Source organism: Corvus hawaiiensis, chromosome 2 (assembly GCF_020740725.1).
Source record: "Corvus hawaiiensis isolate bCorHaw1 chromosome 2, bCorHaw1.pri.cur, whole genome shotgun sequence".
In the NCBI taxonomy this organism is placed as follows: Eukaryota; Metazoa; Chordata; class Aves; order Passeriformes; family Corvidae; genus Corvus; species Corvus hawaiiensis.
Genome location: NC_063214.1, coordinates 120,568,366 through 120,585,569, shown reverse-complemented (window position 1 = coordinate 120,585,569; position 17,204 = coordinate 120,568,366). Strand labels below are relative to the sequence as shown.

Here is a 17,204-nt window from a genome sequence, read left to right as displayed (position 1 = left end):
TTATATTTAAAACTCCAGCCTGTATCTTGTATTTTGTAGCTCTTGAGAGCTGCTGGGCCAGTGCCTTACCAAGCAGTTATCCTAAATGAATTCTGGTGCTTTGTTTTAAGGAAGACACTGAATCCTGTGGTGAATTAAACCTGGGACACTTTGTTGTAGAGAATTGCTGACTTAGGCTCTCAGAGTTGCACAGCAGTGCTACTGTGAGGGTATTCCTGTGTCTGGAGAAGTCCTGGCTCTTGGTAGGAATAATTCTCCAGGCAACAGCACCACACTGAAGTTTTGGGAATAAATTAAGTCCTTGCACTGCATTTGTTCCATGCTCTGTATGCCCAGAACGGAGCTGAAGGCCTTATGTGCATGTTAAATAGTGGGATTTTAATAAATAATAAGCATTGCTACTCATTTAATGTTTTCTATTAATCTCGGTTCAGACACGTTGGGAGAAATTCACACCCTTACTGAAGGAAAGACAGAAATTCTTCCCTGGAATGTGAACAGGTTTCCAAAGGTGCTGTATTCGCTTGGACTCGGCTGGTTGCACATCATTCTCTCCTCTCTCCATCCCACCACTGCAATTCCAGTGGGAATTGGTCAACTTCGAGTTTGTGCCTTTCTCCAAGGAGGCACCTGGACGTGGCTGTGCTGTGCTGGGCTCTTGAGCTGGGTTTTCCTCCAGCTTTTGCACAGGGGTGGTTATGTAATGCTGCAGCAGCATGGAGAGACAGGAACTGCTCGATGAGGAGAGTGACAGTGGGATGGAGCACTGAATTCCATGAGAAAGGTGAACAGCCTCAGTTTGTGACAGCTAAAAGAAGGAAGTTCTTTAATGGGAATTATTCAGATTAGAGGATAAATGTGCCAGGCAAAATGTCCATCTGTGTGTGTGTGCAACGAGCTGCTGCAGCCCAAGGATTTAATCCAGTGACCTGATGAAAACATGGATAATTGTGTACTTAGCATGAGATCCTTGTTTGGTGCAAATAGGTGACTATTTACAAGAGTTGGCCATGGAATTCTTCTTGCATCTCTTTCCATCGGATCTTCTTTTCCTGGCCCTGTCACTACAGTAGAGCTGTGCTGCATCTCCTGGAACCGTGCTAAGCTCCAAATGTTCCTCTTTCTGTGGGAGTTGCTAGAGGCAGGAGAAAAGCTTCTCCTTTAGATGCTACTGAAGAGTTCAGAATGCTGGAAATTAGGAGAGAACCATTATTTGATTTTGCACTGAGTGTGTGTCCACTGAACACTCCGAGACTTTGATGGATCTGAGGGAGGCTAAAACAGAGCCTTGCAGCGTCGCCCTCCAGGTCCCTGTCCTGATGCCACAGGTTTGTTCCCTAAAATAAACTCTCCTTGTGGTTTTTTTTTTTTAGTAAGGACTCTGTTCTTTCATCTTGGCCCCTTGCCTGGAGAAGGGGCACAGGTTAATAAGGGTTAATCACTTCTTTGTTTAGAAAATGGCATTCTCTGCCTGCCTCTGGTTCGTGGTCTGAAGGGTTTTTCAGCACTTCTTAGTCCCTCAGCCTCATATTTTGAGAACAAAATTTGTCATTCCAGTAGGAGACAGAATATATATCCAGTGGGGAAACAACAATCTTCAAGACAGGTGAGGATTTGTGCTTAAAAAATGGAATTTACTCCTTTCTAATCTGGGCAAATTAAAATTTTCCTGCTCCTCAAAACAGGATAATTCATTCTCTTGTCAATGTACCTTAAAAACTTGAGCTTTGTCATTGATATATATTGAGGAAAAGGGATGAACACCTTCAGGAGGGATGTGGGAAATCCATCCAAGAGTGGAGGGTAACCATGGCACATTTTCAGAGGCCCAGTGGGGATAAAAGGCTTTGTTCAGCAACCTTGAGAAAATGAAAGAAAAAAAGAGGCTTTTTCCTTTTTTTCCCCCTACAAATATAAGGAGCAGGAGAAGGAGCAGAGGTGAAAGAAGGTGAGGCAAAGATCAGCCACTTGAGAGGGAGTAAATGATGAGTATTTAGTTCATTTCAGCACCTGAAACAGCTCTGATGGCTTTGGGTATAGTCCAGAGATCTTTGTAGTCACGAAGCTGAGAGAGAAACTGGGGAAAACAATCTGTGCAAAAGCAGAGTGGAGCAAGGGTTTATCTGTTTCAGAATTCCTTGTAATCCTCTTGCTCTGCTTTTAATGGCAAAATGTTTAATTCAAGTCACTGCTGCAGCAGTGTAAGTCAATCAAAAATGTGACTGTCTTAGGAAAAAAAAACCCCACCCTGATTATATGATACTTAATGCAGTTAATTCACATTTTCAATTATTATTCCACAAGGATATGCCTGTGAGGAAAATATCACTGTGCTAAAGTTCTTCCACAAAGATTGATAGAGATGACAAAATGTAATTAAGGGTTTCAATTTATTCCCACTGAAATGAGTTGGGAAACTCTCAGTCACTTCAAAAGCAGCCACCACCTTTTATGTTTGGCCAGGATCAAAAATATCCACTTGGAAATATCACAAGCAAACAAGGAGGACTCAGAAGTAACTAAAGCAAAATTCCTGAAGAGTTCTGTATATCCAGACAGCTCTGTGGGCTCTGGCAGGGCAGAGCTGCTCACACAACAAATATTAGCCAAGTGAACGATTAAACTCTTTTATTGACCTTTGTTTTGTTGCAAATGTCTTAAAAGTTTCTCAAATTATTCTTATTCCAGTGCATGTGCACATGGAAAGGATAGAATTAAAATGTTTAGTAAAGGCAGGAATTTTATGAAGGTAACACCTCATAAAGGAAAATTCCAAACCCATTCCTGGGCTGGGATGCTGTGCCCCTACTTTCTGCATGAGAAGGCTTTAGGAATGAAACATAAACCTTCTAGAAATGTGACACAGATCTGAACAAGATTGCCAAGAAATCATCCAGTGATGGACTGCTCACACAGAAAGTCAAGTTACACCCTGAGAATCAGCCAAGTTAGCAGCAAGAGACAAGGATGTTTCAAGTGGAAGGAATTATGAAATCTAAAAATTAGAATAATGAACATGAAAGCATTTAAAGTCAAACTACATAAGAAATTCCCCGGTGACTGTACACAGGGAAATGATTTATTGTCCTTTTAAGGAAAATAAGAAGGCACATTTAGGGAACAACAGGCTGATTAACCTTCCTTCACTCCTTGGGAAAATGAATGAATATACTCTCAGAAAAGCCATTTCCAGAAAGATGAAACACAAGAATATGGTCAGGAACAGCCAGCTTGGATTTAGAATTGTAGAATTTAGAATAATGGAAGGGTTTGGGTTGAAAGGGACCTTAAAGCCCATCCAGTGCCACCCTTGCCATGGGCAGGGACACCTCCCACTGTCCCAGGCTGCTCCAAGCCCCAGTGTCCATCCTGGCCTTGGGCACTGCCAGGGATGGGGAGTCCATAACCTCTCCAAGCAATACATTTATCCATGGCTGGCAAATTTGATAGTTTTTTACCACAAAATGTCTGGATCTGTGGATGAGGGGAGAGTAGCAAGTTTTTAGTAAGACTTTCAACACCATCCCAGAGTTTTGCTGGCCAAAAAAAGGACAAATGGAGGGGATGGAGGGACCATAAGGAGGGGTGGGAAATGGGCTTGACTTCTGAAAGGTCTGCAGATTCAAATCTCACAGCTCCTGGTACCCCTTGGGGGCTGATTCCTTTTGGGGCACCAAAGGAATCTCAGCCTCCAGCTGACTCCAAACTGGAAGGAGCAGTGGATGCACAGGGATTCTTCAGGAAAGCCAGAACAATGGGCTGTTGAGACTCATGAAGTTGAACAAGGGAAAAAAAACAAAGTCCTGCACCTGGAAAAGAGCAGCCCATGCATCAGTACAGGCTGGTAACTGGGATAAAATCTGGGAGTTCCACAAATATCCACTTCCACATGGATCAGCTGTGCAACCTCCAGCAACGAAGGCTGAACGTACACTGGGATGCTTTGGGAACAAATGGCTGAGGAATGGGATTATTCCCTCTGCCTGGCACCTGTGAAGGACCTCCAGAGCTCCCTTCTAATCTGTTTTTTCTATGATTCTGTGGAATTATGTAATAATTTTTATATTCTGTATTTTTCGTTAGGTTTTGTTCCGAGTTCATTTAAGATTCATGACAGGTGTTAAATTAGAGCAATAACTCCACATACACTGGACAAGAGTCTTTCCACATGCACCAAAACCCTGGAAGTTGGGAGGACAAACAAGATTAGGTCCTTGTACAAGATTAAGTCCTTGACTATTGGCACAGAGGAAATAGTCAGGCAATATAAAGGTAAAGCATTTTATTTTCCAGTTAATTTTATGAACATTTCTATCTGGGGAGAGAAACTTTTTACACTTTTTTTTTAAAAAAAAATTTTAGTTCTAACAGTTCTAATTTTGACCTCTCTGCTGATCATTAATTCATGTTTATGCAGCTGCATCAAGCTACACTGGTCCTCTCCTTTTTGCCTCCCATGTTGGTGTGGGAGATTGAGCAGAAGTGCTAATTCTAATTTATTGAGTATGGTTTTGATAATTACAATTAGAACTGGAGAGTTAGGTTTGAAGTTTAGGCTTTTTCATTTTGTGTGTGAGTGTGTGTGTGTATGTAGGGTTTGCTTTGGTTTGGTTTTGGGTTTTGTTAGTGGTTTGTGGTTTTTCCTGATGGTGCACCTTCACTAATGATGGTCAATTCAATCCGAGGTCAACTCAGAAAAATGCACTTTTTAGACTGTGACTGTGCTAAAATGTGGAATATGTGCTTTGGGCCCAGCCTCACTCAGCTTCAGATTTCACTGAAATGAGAAATTTGCCTGAAACCAGAAATTGTTGTGGAAATTTAAAGTTCTTCCTCTGTGTAATTTGCAAACAGTGAAGTCGGATTTTTCTCCCTCTTCTGCTCGTAAGGAGGGTGCCTGAGGCGTTGTTTTCAAGAACAAAATGAAGATTTCTTGCCATTTCAGTTACCACTGTTTGCTCCCACCTTTTCCAACTGCACAGCCCAGCTCCTGGGCTGGTTTTTGTCTTGAAACTTATGGGGTGGCCCTGCCTACACATTCGATGGCTTGAACATCACTTTTAATGGGCTTTTTATGGACTGGTTACTGCCATAAATTGTCAGGAGTCTGTTAGTGCACTACTTATTTCTGGAAAACTTCATTAAGGCGAAGTAGGAATAAATCTGACTTTATTCTGCACTTCTAAAAATAATATTTAAAACATAACAGATGGCTTAATATTTTTATGGCACCATTTCAGCTGTGCTCACCTCGACCGCTCTTGACTGACGTTCCACGCAGGTGCCAACAGCCATTAATTTTAAAATAAGCTGCTTTGAAATCTGTTTTCATATTTACTCCCAAATCCATGCTTTGGACCTAAGGCAGGCTGATCTTAATTAAAGATCAAGCAGAAACGCTCAGGCTGCAGCTCCTGGTAAATGTTTGGGTTGATGCACATCCACCTCTGTTGAAAATGTGCTCTTTCATCCTGGGGAGCTGCAGAACTCCTATGGGAGCACCACGTGCTTGTTTTGTGGCCAAATGTGAGAAACTCCATTTAAAATCATCCCACTGGGAAAGGATTTGGAGAATTTGTAGAGGTTTCTAGAATGTGTTGTTGGATCACCTTCTCTCTCTCTGCTGGCTGTACATTGACACCGACAAAGCACAAATAGGAACAAAGTTTAGGCTGGATTATACAAATATTTCTGATGCCAGTCTGAAGGAATGAAGTCATCCTGGGATGTGCTAAGGAAGCTGCATGTCAGACCTCTCTCTCTTCCATACCAGCCTATTTAAAATAAATTTACATTTAAGGTCTGATATGAAACCCCTTGAAGTGAACAGAGAGACTTTAATGCTCTTTGACTAAAATGAATTTAGAAGGTCTCATATTTTCTGTGATTCTATTTCTGTAGCAGCTTGGTAGGTTTTACTAGCCCTGAGCATTTCCTGCAAGGCTTCCTCCACTTTCTTTTGTTATTATTATTTCCCCTCATGTTAATATCATAAATCTTTCCTCTGGTGTAATTCTAAGGCCCTACCTGATTTGCCTGCTTAATTCTCTTCTAATATTTGAGTTGTGCCCAAACCCACCAGTCTGGCTTCTGAAAGCAGCTGGAATTAAAAACAAAACAGCAAACAAACCACGAGTTCTGCTCTTTGCAAACAACATTATTATTATTATTATTATTATTATTATTATTATTATTATTATTATTATTTTCTTTGACTTTATATGATATTTCTGTTGAACTTCTGGAGGTAAATTGGCTTCATATCTGCCATCCTTGTGTCTTGCTCAATGGAAGAGCAGAGCTCTTTCCTGAAGCAAACACCACTGGAAGGCAGCGTGTCAATAGCAGGCATTTGCTGTTTATACACACAGGGTCCTATTTTTTTTCTGGAGAGAAGTTTATAAAAAATAGTTATTCAAGGAAAACTATTTTCTATACATCCAGAAGGCAAAGGCTTTGGTAGTGTTGGGTCAGTGAATTCACTGCTGTAGCTCAGACCACAAATTTGCCACTTGCAAGGAGTAGAAAATAGTGATCAGCAACATCCAGATGTTTCAGGTCACCTAAATTCCAGGGAGCCATGCCAGAACTGTGGAATGGGCTGTTCCAAATATGGGAGTCTTTATGATCCAATTCTAGGACTTCTATTCCATTCCCTTTTTTTTTTTTTTTTTTTTTTTGTATGTTGTTTTCCTTTCTCTCTCGAGCCCTTCTCCTTCCCACCCCTGCCAAATTTCAACCTTACATTTTGAAGGAAGCTTTCCTTCCTCTGGCTAGAAACGAAGAACTCAGCCAGACCCAGGATTTGGAACTGCAGCAGAAGTTTGGGGTCACCTTTAAACCTTTACGTGCTGTTGTAGGGAAAAGTTTCACGGTGGTGAATATGTGGAGAACACCTACAGTAAATCAATCCTTACCAACAAAAAATAGCACATTGTAAATGTCCAACATTTAATTACAGTCACCATCGCTAGGATATTGCAGGTATGGTTGGAATATTTTCTTGGTCACTACAATGTTCTGTTTGCTTGTTTCTCTTACAGGTTTTAGTGGTAACTTTGGTGTATTTGGGGAAAGTGGATTAACACTGCTTTGTTTGTAATCACAGAAAGCTTGGGATGCACTTTATGCCTCAATGTAATTATGCCTCGTAGATAGAATCCAGCAGCTTCCCAAGGATTGTTCACATCCCTCCGGGACACTCTGCTGACATAAACATGTATCTAGTTTATTGAACATGATTAACTACCTGAAGTATTGGCATCCTTGTGCAGTGAATCACACCAGCCCTGGATTTTGAGATGACTGCAGAGACGCTGGATTTGGTGAAACATGCCCGGCTTGGTGGACACACCATGCTGGGTGGCCCTGATGGGCTGGCATCCAGCTGCCTCCTTCCCCCTCCTCCCCTCTACGAGTGCTGGTGGGTGAAGGTTTGATAACCCCCAGCTCCCATTCGGTGAAGGACTAAATGAGGCACTTTATTTATTTCTCACGTACTAGCTCTGCTCTCCTGCACTTGTAGCAGACAAAGCCAGCAGAGTACTGAGGAGAACACACCAAAGCTGGCACAGATTCCCTTCCAGCCCAGCCTCCTTTCCTCTCTGCACTGACACTGATCTGCAGCCTATTGCAGCTGATGACAATCCTGAGATCATTAAACAGCCCCTGGTTTTAATTAGGTAAAAAGGAATCCTTCCATTTCCTTGCCCAGCTGTGTTCTCCCTGCCCCTGCTGTTGGTTCCAGCTCTGAGAGTCCAAGGCCACCTCTGAGACCAGGGGGCACTGAGCCACTTCAGGCTGCAGCTGCAGAGTGTCAGGGACAATGTGAGATAAAAATAAGCCTGACTTCTACATAAACTTGGTACTTTTTATAAGCCAGGCAGGAAGAGAGTGATGCAGGACAGTGCAAAGAAGTTTAGTGGGCTCAGTTCTGTGAGGGAGCTCTGAGGACAGGGACTCGTCTCCCCCACCTTCTGCACCTGTGGATGGCCATGCTGATTTAATTATTAGACAGGCATGCCATGAAACTTGAGGCACCAAACTGTGGTGTCTCTAGAAGCCTCCTGAGATTTCTGATGGAATAAAATTACTTTTTGGAGTTTCCCCTTGGAGTTGCTCAGCTCTTTTCATTGATGCTCTAAGGGGAGACATCATTGCTCTGCACAACTCCCTGACAGGAGGGGGCAGCCAGGGTGGGTTTGATCTCTTCTCCCAGGGAACAAGGGACAGAACAAGGGGAAACAGCCTCAGGCTGTGCCAGGGGAGGCTCAGGGTGGACACCAGGAGGAATTTCCCCATGGAAAGGGAGGTCAGGCCTTGGAAAGAGCTGCCCAGGGAGGTTTGGAGTGCCCATCCCTGGAGGTGTCCCAGGAAGGGCTGGAGGTGGCACTCAGTGCTCTGGGCTGGGGACAAGGTGGGGATGGGTCACAGCCTGGACACAATGACTTTGGAGGTCTTTTCCGACCTTAGTGATTCCGTGATTCCATTCTATGATACTCTAAGAAGCCCAGGGAAGCTGCACTTCCGAAGCAGGCAGTGCCTTTTGGAGATCTTTCTGTGAAAATCTGGCCTCATGGAAATCAATGGGGAATTAACTCTGCATGTCCAGACAGCTATTGAGCGGTAAGGAGGTTCTTAATTACAATCATTTAACATAAACGCTTCTTTTCAGGAATGGGAAATTGATCTGGCAGGCTGATAGAAACTGCAGACTCCGTGTGTCAGCAGGAGATGGTGGGAGAAAAAGCAGGAAGGTAGGAAAACCCCTTTTCTCATTCTTCAAATAACTACTCTGAGAAATAATTTGACAATTGCTCATTGTTCTAATGAACCCCTGCTCTTGATTATGATAAATACTAAATTACACGATAATTTCTCCTCTGTTTTCATTGACAAAGTTGTCTGTATTGACAAGACACAATGAGGTTATTTTTTTAAATGGCAAGCAAAAAGCAGAGGATTTCCTGCAATGCTGCAAAGTGTTCTGAGCTGGAGAGGCTGGTGCAGGGATGGTTGTGATGAAGCACTGCAGAACACAGTTGATTAGAGCATTGAATTAACGATGCTCTCGTGCAGGCTCTCATCGTGCCATTTGTTCCCTCAGCCTCCCGTTTCACCCTTTCAATCTGCACATTGTTTTCTTGTCCAGAAGTGTTTTGGGGTTGTTTTTGTATTTTTTTTTTTTTCTGAGAATTCAGCACAAATGCCAGCACTTGGCTTTCATCAGGAAACAAGCCCCAGTGTTCTGCTCCAGAGAGTCACAAAAAATCCTGTGCATGGTGGCTTCCTCAGGTCAGCCTCCAACAGTCTCTACAGATTAGAGGGATGTGGGATAATCCAGACCAGCTGTACAAACCTATGATCTTCAGTGTTTATTTGCCTCTGAAATGCCATCACTGCTGCGGCAGCAGCAATCAGACCAGGGACTTCTCTTCCTGAAGGCACAGTTGAATCTGAAGACCCAACACAGGTCAAAAGCTATGAAGTGAAATTAAGTCAAGACTGAGGCTGTTCCTGCGGGCCTGTGACGGGTTGTGGAACCATATCCAAGGGTTTGTTGAAGCACCTCTCCCCACCCAAACTGTCTGTAACCTCCTTTAGCCATGGGGCACATGAGGATCAGGCCTCAAAGCCAACTGGCAAAGTTCATATTTACATTTGTGCCAGCATCCCAAACCCATAAAATCCCAGAATTATTTGGGTTGGAAGGGATCTTAAGATCATCCAGGGTGAGACAGGGACACCTTCCACTAATCCAGCCTGCTCCAAGCCCTGTCCAGCCTGGCCCTGGACACTTCCAGGGATCCAGGGGCAGCCACAGCATCTCTGGACAACCTGTTCCTCAGTTTTAGGATGAGTCAGGGGCTTCCTGTGGCTGAGAGGTTTTCCTGAGGGCTTGGATGTCCCCAGAGATGTCAGAGTCGGAAGCTGAGCTCCCTCAGTGTGGACATGGCCAGAAAGGGTAGGTAGGTCGCTGGCAGTCAGGATTAATAAGAGGCTCCCTGGCTTAAATATTTGAGCCTTCACTGTCTGCACTCACACACAGAGTTATTAGTGTAGATGCTTCTAAAAAACTCCTTAAATCTCTGTGGAATCCTAATTTACTCCTGTGAATTGCAAGCTGTGTGTGCAAATGTGAAGGGTTTTCTGACTGCGAGGCAGGCTCTGCCCTTGGATACACTCCGGTATTTTCCTACCAGAGCGAGTCAAGAAAGTAAATACTTCTTGGAAGTAAATAATTTCCAGCTGAAGATTGGTGGGTATTGTGGATATAGACTTCCAGCTACCATTAATGTCTAACCTGAGGTTGTAACTGGCAAATAGCAGCAGAATGGGCCTTTGCATTGTGGCTATTTTTTAATTCAAAGCTCTCTTGAGTAATACTCCAGAAAAAAAACTTCTCTGAGCAGCCCTTGGCACTTATGTTAAAGCTTCTTGTGCAACCTCTGGCATAAACTGGGGCTTCTGCAGTCAGGGCTGTGGAGAGCCCTTGCACTCATGAAGATTTTCAAGGGGTGTTCAAGGCCAGGCTGGATGGGGCTCTAGTGGAAGGTTCCCTACCCATGGCAGGGGGTTGGAACAGGATGATATTTAAGGTCCTTTCCAATCCAAACCATTCTGTGATTCTATAATTCTACGATTTTACTGGGCACTGTGTGACTCTGAGGGTAGAAGTTGCCTGTTTTTGAAGAACTTGAAAATCTCCCCCCTTTGTTTTTTGTCCTGTGTCTGAGGACAGGATGTTCTGCTGGCCACGTGTAGGAGCTCGTGAATAGACTGCAAAAATCCACTTGAAGGAGCTTTTCAAATGGCAGCAAGGTGTGTTTCCTCAGCTGCCAAATTCCCGTGGCCCTGGGTGATGTTCTGTGAGGCAGATCATGGGTGAGGAGTTAATTGAGGAGGAGGTGATGAGTTAAATGAGGAGTTGAAGGTGCTCTGAGCCTCCTTATGGACAGGATCCACACCTGCCATACTAAGGACAGGAAAATTCCAGTCTCTCCACCAGAATTTTGATCACAGAGCTTTTCCTCCTCCAGAACCTGCATGGACAGGACTGATGCCATTGATGTCCTGCTGAGTGTGGGGCTGGGATGGGCTGGTGTGGGATGTCCTTTTGGCAGAGACTCCACAACACAGTCAGGAGGCTCTGTCAGAAGGCTCCAGCTTCCACCAGCCAGTGTCCTTGGGCATCATTAAAAATTGCAGTGCTGTGTGGAAAAACTGGATTCAATAACCTCCAATTGTTCAATACTTCTATTCCAGCTATTAATAAAACATAAAAATTGTATTTTCAACATCAGCAGCATTCTAGCAAAGCATGTGGAGAAAACCTCCAAAAGCCAAGCAAGTAAAAGCCAAAACAAAAAAAAAAAAAATCTTCCAGAAAGTCAAGTGGAAATGAGATTAAAACTTTTCCCTTGGGTTTGCTGTTTGGGAAATTTGGGATTTGTCAAGAAACATCACATTCTTTCTGCACAATCAATATATAAATATTAATACTTAATATATTGGGAATATTGTTTTCTAGTATCGAACTGCCTCCACCAGTAAAAATTGTACATCCACACAAATGTAACACATTAACCTGAACCTTACATATTTTTAAAAACTGCCCCTGCTTATTTGTCCCAATTAAAAAGTAACATCCTGGAGCAAGCAGGTGATGGAAGCACTGAACAGAGGTGCAAAGCTTTTAACAGCAATAAAAATCAAAGAAATTATAAAATAGGAATGTGATCTTTACAATGCATCAAGCACTGCTGCTGCAGACATAATTTCATTTATTTGGGAGAGTGTTAATAGGAATTATTTTACTTCTTACTTTTATAGAAGGATCTAAACAAATCCTGAATAAAACTGTATATGTAAAAACATCATGAGAAGATCATGACAAACCCAGTAATCCTACACCAATGGTGTCCAGAGTTCCTGAGAGGTGAAAGAACATAAAGCTTATACCTCAACCTATGGTGAAATATTTGAATATATCCCTTGTGATGGGTATTTTATGAAAATACAAATGAAATTCTGTTTCTCTTACACAGTTTGAATGAGAGATCTTATTTTCCTTCCAAAGTACCACGCTTCAACAAAATGACTACAAAACAAGGCTCCAAACACATGCTTGTGAAAAACAAGTCTTTTCTGCAGTGAAATAATGTATCTTGGGAAGCTCGAACTGAACGTGGTGCAAATGCACTGGCAGAAATTCCACGAGCAATTGTGTCTTTTACTGAGCTGATTGGGGCTGTGGTTGTGGGGCTTTCGGTCGGTGTTGCTATAATTAATTCTTTCCTTACTTGCTTATGAGGCAAAATCGTTTGGTAGTGATCTGATGGCATTGTTGTGACGCTGCAGGAGCACTGCCTTACGTAAGGAAATCAATAGCTTCGAGTATTGCAAATGGTTTGGTAGCTGCCCTGAAGAGTTGGCTTCTGTTACTCCTCCTTTTCCCATAGGAAAGTAATGAGTTCCTGAGCTTGTACTTACAGTTCAGGCCTTTATTCCCATATTCCCTGGGAGACAGGCCTGGAAATGGGAGACCCAGCATTAAAATATCCAGGTCTCTGTTTCCATAGAGGCTTAACTCATTAGTTCACTCAAGAAGTGGAGTTAGGGCAAAATGTGGATTTACATGAGAAAGGATTTGTTATTCTCAGCAAGGAATTTGCCTGGAGTCCCTGCACAGAATCACAGGATGCTTTGGGTTAAAAGGCACCTTAAGAATCATCCCATGCCAACCCCTTGCCAGGGACACCTTCCACTAGAGCCTTACCCAGGAATGCCCACCCTGGGCATCCCAGGAATCAGTAAAAAACCCAATTAATTCCCATACTTGACTAGGACTCACCTATGTGGTTGTCTCTTCCACAATTATTTCAAACAGAGAATTTAAAAGCAAGAAGGAAGCCAGGCAAAGCAGGAAACCAGTCCTGGTGTGACTTGATAGATTTCTGATAGTTAAAGGATGGCCCAGAGAGGCCGGGGATTTGGATTCCAAACCAGTAATTCTCTGTGTACCTGTAGTTTACTGCCTATTAGCACTGAGGCAAGATCGAATAAATTCTGTTTGCTTAATGAAAAATGAACATCCTGACACAGTGAACAGCCCAAAAGTGGCTAAACCATCTCTGTCTTCCCCAGTGAAGAGTATTAATTATGCTGCTTGCTTTCCTAGACTAATTTTTTCCCAGTCTGAAGTGATAAGTGCATATGTAACTGCTAGAATGAGATAGGTATAGGCACGCTGAGCCAGTGATTCACAACCCATCAGAGCAGGAAATGTATGCTGGCTGTTGGTGCATTATCACTAACCCGAACACTTTTTCTCCCTTCCCTTTTTGTATTGATTTAAACTGGTCACCAGCTGTCTGAGGAGAAGAGGGCTCGATCAGGAGGTGTTTTTGCGGTGAGCTGGTCACGGCTGACCGGCACAAACTCCACCTGTACGACTGTGCCCCTCAGCAGTGGGATGGCTCCCTGAGCTACGAGCGCAATTCCTTCCAAGTGCTATTTCTCCACGAGTTTTCTGCTGGCAAACCAGCCGAGGCTACGCATTTCTCACAATTTCTGCAGGGCTCCTCTCACGGGAGCTGTGCGTGTGAACGGTCCTGCTGGGGGATGCAGTTACCTGTAACAACTTACAGAGAACCGCTGCAAAACAGTCCTAAAAAACATCCTCGAGCGAGCTCGTGGAAAAGATGTAATTTTTTAACGTCTTTTCTCCCAGCTCCCGCATTCCTTTGGCTCAGGAAAGTTTAGTGGCCCTGGGTGAGTCTTCCTCCGGCTCCTGGCACCCGGCGGGGAGCGGCTGGGGGGGAATTTAACAGCGGGGACACCGGTGGGGACTCCCCCTGGTCCTCCCAGCGCAGAATCCCCAATTCAAAGCCCCCGAGCCGCGCTCTCCCCGCGCTCTCCCCGCGCATCCCGCGCTCCCCCTCCGCCCCGCCGCTGTCCGCGGTGCTGAAGCGGGGCCGGACCGGCCCGGCAGCCGAAGGCAGAGAGCCCCGGGGCTGTCGGAGAGGTCGAGGAGCGGGGGGAAAAAGGGATGCATCCTAAGCATCCCAAGCAGCCATGAGGAGCAAACCCCGAGGCAGCTTCCCGGAGAAGATGCTCCGGCCACGGCCACTCGGGAGTCCCTGGCTCCTCGAAACTGCGGCCCCTTCCCCACCGCGGTCCCCCGGCCCTTCGCCGCCCGCTTTTACCACGAGAGGAAAGTTTTGTCTGTGGTCTCTTTCTCCCCACCTCTGGCACCGGACCTGGCCTGGAAGGGACGGCGAGGACCGGGGGGAATAGAAGAGGGGGGGAGTTATCTCCTACTTATTTATTTATTTAGCTCTTTCCTCCCTCAGGTCGCCATGGTGATACCGAGCTCACTCTCCCTCCGAACAAGAGGAGACGGGCACCCCTCCGTGAACACCCCCGTCCCCTCCGCCACCCGTGTCCCCCGGGGGAGGCTGTCCCCTCCCCGACCGCCCGGCGGGGCCGCGCCGCCCCCTCATCCCGGCTCCGGCTCCTCTCCGCCCGGCCCTGGCTACCTCCAGAGCTACCCCGGCTCCCCTCAGCCTCTTCCCGGCTGCCCGCATCGACCCCAGCTCCCCGCAGCGCATCCTCCCCGCGCTGCCCTCCCAGCGGAGAAGTGAGACGGGAGCAGCCAAAACAGCATCGCCCCCCCGCTCCTTGCCTCCTCCCCGCTTTGAAGTTCTTCCCAGCTCCGGCACCGCCGCTGGAGCGCCGCTGGGGGAGGGGGCGGCCGGGCGGGACGCCGTCCCCGGTGTCCCCTCCCGCGGTGCCCGGTGCCGAGCCCCGGAGCCGGGGGAGGCCGGAGCAGCCCCGGCCCCGTCGCGGCGGCGGCGCTTTGCCCGAGGGCGTGGGGATGCGGCTCCCACGCGGGTGGTTTCCGCGACGGCAGCTGGAAACGGGGACCTCGGGGCCGCCTGCCCGTCCCCACCGTGTCCCCCTCGGCCGCGCTTTCGCCGCTGCCACTTCGCCCCTTGCCCAGCGGGAAGCGGCCGCGGCTGCTCGCCCCCGGGTTACATAAGTAACGCGCCCCGAATCTCTCGGCACCGCCGCCGTGGCTGCCCGGGGGGCTCGAGGAAGGGCGTTTTTTGGGGCAGGGGCGAGATGGAGAAACGCGGCGGCAGCGAGCCGTGAGGGCACAGGCACCAAACCCGCGAGCCCCGACCCATCACCTGCGCAGCGTCCCCTCGGGCACGGCAGCCCCGCTTACCTGGCCGCTGCTGTCACTCCATGCCGGCTCCCCGCGGGACGGGACGGGGCAGGGCGGCTCTGCCCGGCGCTGCGCCGGCTGCGGGGCTCGGGCTCCGTGCGCGCGTCTGAGCGCCGCTCGCTGTCACACGGCCCCGCGGATGCTGTCGGGCGTCTCCATTCCCCACGCCCGCTCGCCCACCTCCCCGCCAGCCGCGCACCCCCGGGGGGCAGCGGCACCCGCCGGCCGCGGGGCTCCGCCGGAGCGGGGGGCGAGCGGGCGGCCGCGCCTGTGCGCGGCTGTGCGCGGGGCGTGCGGGCTGTGCGCGGCTGTGCGCGGCTGTGCGCGGGTCCGAGCGAGGCGGGCGGGGGAGGCGCGGCCCCGCGGAGCGGCCGCGGGCGGGCGGGCGGGCGCGGGGGCTGCACCGGGGGCTGCGCTGGCCCGGCGGGCGCGGAGCGGAGCGCGGAGCGCAGCGCGGGTGGCGGCAGCGCCCTCTGCGGGCGGCGCGGGGCGGCGGGGGCGGCGCGCTCCTTCCGCGGGGGCGGCCCCGCTCCGCCTGCGCCGCCCCCGCTGGAAGGGAGCGCTGCGCTCCCGCGGGGATGGGGCTGCGGAGCGCGGGCGAGCGCGGAGACCCGGCGCTGTCCCTCCCGCCGGGATGCGGCCGCCGGCTGCGGCTGCCTCGGGAGCGTCCCGCCCACCCCGGCGGCGTCCGCCCCGCGCAGGGATCACGGAATCATGGAGCGGTTTGGGGTTGGAAGGGACCTTAAATATCAGTTTGTGCCAACCCCCCGGCCGTGGGCAGGGACACCTTCCACTAGCCCGGGTTGCTCCGAGCTCCATCCAGCCTGGCCTTGGGCACTTGCGGGGATCCAGGGGCAGCCACAGCTTCTGTGGGCACCCTGTGCCGGGGCCTCCCCAGCCTCACAGCAAAGAGAACCGCAGCCCGGGTGTATCCGGGGAACACCTGGGTTTGTGTCCCGCAGTTCTCTGGTGCATAATCAGGGCTGATCTCACACCATGAACAAATCTCCACCCCCTTTGGGGCACTTCCCAGCACCTTTCCCTCCCTCCTCGCTCATGGAGTCTTTGGCATTGCTTTTCTACTCTCAGGCTCGGCTGAAATCGGGCAACAGATCCCCCATTCCTGGGTGGAACAGCTGCCAGGCGAACAGGCAGGTGCACACCTTCAGACATCAACAGATACTTTACTTCAACCTCCTTTGCTGAGAAAACCTGGCTGAAAAGTGGAGCCCAGAAGTCCTTTCCAAACATCATCACAATCATCCTTTCCAGACCACTCCACCTGCTGAAAAGGTGAAAGTCACCTTTTGTATGTGCACTGTGATAAATTACCCATATTCCAAACTTTTGCCCCTGGTCAGTGGGAAACAGAATGAGATTGTGGATTTTCAGGTAACATAAATAATAACAATCTGCACTTTCAAAAATCCTATCACTTTCTCTGTAATTTTTTTTCTTAGATTAGCAGCAAGCTCAGCTCCACACCCCATCTGTGCTCTCTGACCATGGATCATCAATGATCTAATTTTTTTCTCCTTCTGAGACAAAAGTAATACTTTAAACCAGCACCACTTTAACTTGTAAAATCTCCTTATTTGCATTTCCTTTCTCACCTCACCCTTTCTTCACACCTTCCTACATTTCCTAATGTACTTTCTGGGAATATTTTTTTTTTTCTTCTCTCTGAAATTTCATCTGAGCCCGTGTAATTGTGTGGTGAATGTATTATTATATCATGTTAGACTAAAAAATGGCTGTGTTCTTGTGCCTTAAGCTTTTCCCATAAAAGGGAACCTCGCTGAAAAGAGCAACATGAGGCCTCTTCTTCCTGGGAGATTTGCACAACTCTTAATTTCTTCCTGCAAACTACAGTTCTTTAAATCTCTTCCCTTGTGCTAGGACCAAATTTCCTGGAACAGGAGCTGTTCTCCAAGCTGAAGCTGCTTTTCTAGAGCCTGCTCTACTTGTTACT

General features: G+C 47.7%; 1 protein-coding gene across 2 annotated transcripts in view; it reads right to left on the bottom strand.

Moving 5' to 3' along the window:
• The window catches only part of KCNJ6 (potassium inwardly rectifying channel subfamily J member 6), a 148,227-nt gene extending 132,778 nt beyond the window's left edge, over positions 1–15,449 (bottom strand). Inside the window, exon 1 of one of the 2 annotated variants that reach the window (XM_048291088.1) lies at positions 15,233–15,449. The gene's annotated coding sequence lies outside the window, so the exon portion shown is untranslated. The remainder of the gene's footprint in view (positions 1–15,232) is intronic. The other variant, XM_048291090.1, reaches the window with a different exon arrangement.
• Between the last annotated feature and the right edge of the window lie 1,755 nt (positions 15,450–17,204).